Source organism: Glandiceps talaboti, chromosome 4 (assembly GCF_964340395.1).
Source record: "Glandiceps talaboti chromosome 4, keGlaTala1.1, whole genome shotgun sequence".
Classification (NCBI taxonomy): domain Eukaryota; kingdom Metazoa; phylum Hemichordata; class Enteropneusta; family Spengelidae; genus Glandiceps; species Glandiceps talaboti.
In genome coordinates this window covers 26,648,713-26,654,680 of record NC_135552.1, presented here as the reverse complement: position 1 = coordinate 26,654,680, position 5,968 = coordinate 26,648,713, and positions in this window count along the sequence as shown.

Below are 5,968 nucleotides of genomic sequence, written 5' to 3'. Positions count from 1 at the left end.
ACGAGCTTACCTTTATCCATACACACAGTTGAATGACATGCACAGGAAGCATATTGGACCACTGTAGCTTCAGTTGTTGACCCATCTGGACAGGATAGAGATACTACGTCATAACTATCAATCTCACCCGTACAACATCGACAGGTAGTTTCCGAGTAAGGTTCCTGTAATATCTGTGTACATATAGATTCGCAGTGACCTTTGCAATAGCTCAACTCGTAGTCGTTTATTACACAGCCTTGTACGTTTGTTAGATTTCTCGTTTCGGTCACCAGGCGGCAGTCTTCACGAACTGGAGATATAAGAATGCAGGAAAGGTGTTTGTAAGACAGAAGGGTTTGAAATTAAATTGATTAGACAAAGACTGTTGCTATCGGCATGAGAATATTGTAACGGTGCTTTTGAAATAAAAAGAAAATGTTATACAGTAACTATAGTACGTACCATATTTCTGCTTACAAACTGGACAACATTCACCATCTTCAAGAACCGGTTCCCAACCCTGTTGATTGAATAAAAAATAAATTCGAGATGTTTTTGATCGAACATCTTATGAAAACATCATCAAAGGTAAGTATTCACTATATGAGTAAATGGATAGTTTCTTGTCATTGAAAATATGGACATTTAGTACTTTCCCTAAAGGGAAGACATTTACATGAATACATAAACAAATGTAACTATTATCATAATATTCAGGTGTATTAAACAGATTTAAATAATATGAACGAAATTTCGCATTTTGTACGGTTTAGTTTGTTTAAAAGAGTAAACTTAACATGCATATTGATTCACTACCACCACAACACAGTATTTATAGTATACCTCAGGGCAGTTCGGCTCAGGACAATTATTAGAACACCGTGTACGACCATTCACACATCGGCATGTGGTGCAGTGATCCGGACTCCATCGTTCGCCAGCCTTGTAAGTTTCACCATCATAGATACATTGACAGTGATGTGGTAAGACGCAGTTTCCTCTGTTGTTTCTGTAATATCCAGGCTCACATTGGCAGCCAAGGCATTCCTCAGCGGTACAGTTTAACATTTCTGTGGGAGGGTCGTTTATGGTGTCACATGTTTGTGGACAGGTGTGCTGTTCAGTCCAAACCTCGTGTTTACCCGGGCAAACTAATATGAAAGAGAAATTGTTTGATATAAATATATCATAATGTATTTATAAACCTAATAATAATAACACGATACAAACAGAAATACTGTAATAAGGCCCGGGGTAATAAGTATAATAACCACCATAGTTTAGAAAAGTTTCCAAATGTGCTTCAAAACAAATGTTTGAACACGAATAAGTTTGACACCTGGAAATTTCATGAATAGAAACTCACGGCAGTGTCCTGCATAACATTCTTCAGTCTTCATCTCTGATCCTGAACAAGGACGGCCATCATAAGATTGTTCCGGATTATTTGGCTCTCTAGTTGATGTACGAGTACCATATCCACACGTCACAGAACATTCTGACCATGAAGACCAGTCACTGTACCCACAGTCAACTGCATGTTGATAACATTACGAATAATCAGCAAGTAGTCGCATCATAATGGATGAGAAGGTCGTATATATATTCTATATAAACCGCCGCCGCCGCCACCATTACCACCACCACCACCACCACCACCACCACCACCATCACCACCACCACCACCACCACCACCACCACCACCACCACCACCACCACCACCACCACCACCACCACCAATGAAAGTAGTGTCAACATTTAATAAAAACACAAATTCATTTGATACTTACCATCACACTCATTATCAGTACACTTAAATTTTCCATATTCACACGTGCTAAATATTAAAGTGAAAATGAAAGAAAACATTGGATGAACGCTGTTTACAACTGATCATGACGAGTAACCATGAAATCCATTGCCTATGTTTCACTGAACAAAATTATTTAGATTTTACTCATAATCTCTACATCATGAATGTTTGCCCTTTCAGTTCGAGAGTCTTAGGATAGATGTTGCTTATATTGCCTAACATTCTTTGGAAAGTGTACATCATTCAGAACATTGGTAACTCACCAGTTGTTACATCGGTGCTGTAAGACTGTTCCAGGCAGAAATTCTAAGTTTCCATTTTCATCGACCTCAACAGATATGTTAACTGGCACCACAGGTTCTACACTACCGAAGACTGAGTGGTCAATGACACATCGACATTCATCAACATCAATACATTCTCCGTCTTGCATTACCTGTAACGAGTAATGACAAGAATATACTTTGAATATACTGTGTAGAATTATGTGTGATTGTGTATATACATGTGTGTGTCTGCATAAAAGAATGGGAGCAATTCCCAGCACAAACATTATAACAAAAAAGAATATACTTTGATAAATTCGGCCGTTTTCAAGGGGGCAAGAAAGTACTTAGGAGAAAGGAAAATCGGTTATGAGTAATTAATATCTTCGAGATGGTTCATCATACGTACTCTTAATACGTGGTCAAAAGTTGCTTGTACCGCATCTGACATGCATAAATCAAACTTCACATTAGATACTCAGTTCATGTGAACTTACCTGGGATGACGGACAAACACATCCCGACTGACAAGCTTCTTCGATACACTCATGACCATCATGTAAATCAGAACATGTCTGTGGGCAGCTGTTTGCACAGGATGAGGGTACCAAGCCTTCTCTACATTCTTCTACAAACATGAATACAATGGACAAGTTTAGAGAGAGACCCCATTTTCTTACGAATCGGTATTTCAGGCACATATGCATAGCAATGGATCGCTTGTGAACACATGGGGATTAGGGGACCGCATGGTAGACAAATAAAAATCCACAAACGAGTTTTGGTAGGATTAGCAGCAATATAATTAAATATATTTTAGGTTATTTCTAACGACACCAATTTCTACCCACCTCCACATGGTTGTGTATTACAACGGATTGTCTGTGTACTTCGTTCGTGGCATTCATCCCCGCCATTTGTAGCTGGTGTTTTAATCGAGCGAGTGCGCGCTGATTCCCCATCATCACAACTCGATGTACACTCTGACCATCCCGACCACTCGTTCCACTCACATGGCACTGAAACATGAATAACACACATCGATCACATTACTCAGTAAAATAATGAATGGCAATTTTCAATTTGCTTTTAAAGTGTTGCCTTCTAAATCTGTCAATCAAGCAATGAGGCTTACCTGGACATGGATCAGAACCACAGATTCTATCTTCGGTATCAGGACCTTGGCAATCATAGATGCCAAATTGACCAACACATGTACGGGTTCTGCTCTGACTGCCGCCATCACATGTAGCACTACACTCCGACCACTGAGACCAGGACTGGTAGTATGGGCAGGATCTATCAGTGCAGTTAAAGTAACCATTTTCGCAGGTGCTGAAACGAATGAAAGTATACACATGATTTTTCAATGGTGAATTTCCTCTAAAATATAATGGTAGATTGTTGGTAAAAAATGCTCTGCATTGTTGCAATAGTTAGTATAACTGTCAAGAAAAGATTAAGAAAAAGCCTAAGTTCAACTATAAAATCAACGTTAGATAACCTGGATTATAGCATTGAAAAGTTTCGCAGGGAAAAAGTATTCCATGAAATATTGCAACATTCATAACTCGGAAGTACCGGGAATCTGATGCATAGAGACAATGAGAGCTTAGGTAATTTTTTCAATCCTCACCATTCATTACAATCGATCTCAATGACGTCACCAGGTAGATAGTCACCATTCATTCCCTCTCCCTGTGGCACGCTGACAACCACATCCGGATTGCTCGGGTTCATACTGTACGGATCGTAAGCGCACCGACATTCATATTCAGGTACGCATGTACCATCTTGCATAAGGTAGCCGTTGGGGCAACGACACCCGGGCCTACATGCCTCTTCAGTGCATTCAACACCATTATGGTAATGAGAACACTGTAACGGACATCTGTTGGCGCAGTCATCGAAAACCATGTCCATATCCTCACACACAGTACCTATAATTTTATAAATACGGTACACCATTAACGGCATCAGACTAGGCATAATTGAAATTTATCGGAAGTAATTTAAATGTTAAATGAGGCCGACATGCCAATCAAGATATAAAGAGTTATCCATATATTCTGAATACTACATCTTTATGTAGTGTACATTTCGTTCCAGATATTCCAATCGGTGGTAAAGTTTGTGCATTCCAATGTGATATTGGTTCACACGAATGTTTTTAGAAATTCTGTTAAAAAGATATTCATGATAAAAATAGAACTCCGGAGAGGCTATATCCAAAATTTCGAAACAGCGACGAACGGCATGTAGTACAACGTAGTGTGTGGATTATTACTGATTGGTAATTGAATAGTGGTAATACGTCATACGTAATGTTATTATTTTTTTTACAGAAGTTGTGCTATGCAACATTGCTGCAATGATGTGATAATTAAACCCACCAGGACATGTCATCGTATTACACTGTCTACTTTGTACACTGTTGCCTTTACATTCAAGTCCACCATTCGATGCTTCTGGATTATCCGCCAAACGAGTTCGTCTCTGACTTCCGCCACCACATGGTCTGTCACAGGGTTCCCAGTCTGCCCATTCCGACCAATCGCAGTCAACTTCAAGGTGTAGAAAAGAGAGATTGCTATGAACATTATTGTTTCTTGTGTATCCCATTGTGGGCGTATTTCTCTTTGTTCATACATTCTAATGACAAGTATTGAGGTATGCCTCAAATTGACAACAGTAGTTTTCGTCTGAAGCCGACACAGTAAGTTGATTTGTTCTCCCATATCCCATCTAACCATCTATAGACACAATATGGATACAGTACAATAGTAGATCCTCCAACGCAAAGGACTTTTCTTTCTTTTTATGGAAATTCTTCTTTTACTGACGCTATTTTGGAATAGTAATCAATATTTTACATGTATCGTTTGTTTGATGAACGGCAAAATCTAACCTGGACATGGGTCAACAAGTGGACAGTCAGTCGTCTGCATGTCAGGTCCTTCACACCCGTCCATGACAGACAAATAAGGAGTAGGGTTGGTACAAGACCGGTATCGTCGTCTTTCACCACCATAATCACCACATGATATTCCACACTCCGTCCATGGACCCCATTCACTCCATCCTCCTTCAACTAAAGGATATTATTCAGGACGTTAGATGAAGAACATGACTGATTCAGCGATAGGTTATTGTATAATGACTACCTTAGTGGTAGCTGACCACTAACAGTAGCTTTTGGTTGAAGAAACTTTTCCTAACTAGCCAACGTAATGTAGTTGTTTAATATTCGACTTCAACTTCAATTATAATTGTAAATAGCCATACAAGGAAACTCTTAGTATTTATTGACATAAGCAGCATTAACTTTTATATTTGTAAAAGTACATTGGAAGAATATTCCAGCAAAGCAATAAGGTGAATAAATAATATAATATAAGCAAAAGTTTTGTCAAACTTTTAAACATTACTTTCTGTATAGCAAAATGCACATAATAAAACCACCACCACCACCACCACACCAACGAAAACAACAACAACAACAACAACAACAACAACAACAACAACAACAACAACAACAATAAGAACAAGAACAAGGATAACAAGAACAACAAACATATACGTACAAACTGAAGTGATTGATCTAGAATGTGATGAATTAAGAAATAGCGTTACTTGACTGACCTTCACATTTCTCTTCAGTACAGTTCAAGTTTCCGTCAATGCAAGTGCTGAAAATATTAAATTTAAAATTAAATTTGACAAATTTAATTGTCACTCTTAAAATAACATAAAAAAAAATAGTTAGATTTATGGGAAATATGTATTGTAATCATGTATTGTTAACTCTAATTTACCGTTTTACATATACGATTAGTAATTTGATAACTGGAATTGACCAAGTGCATTTGTGAATGAAATATCTCTTGTCGCACAAGAACAAGGTTTA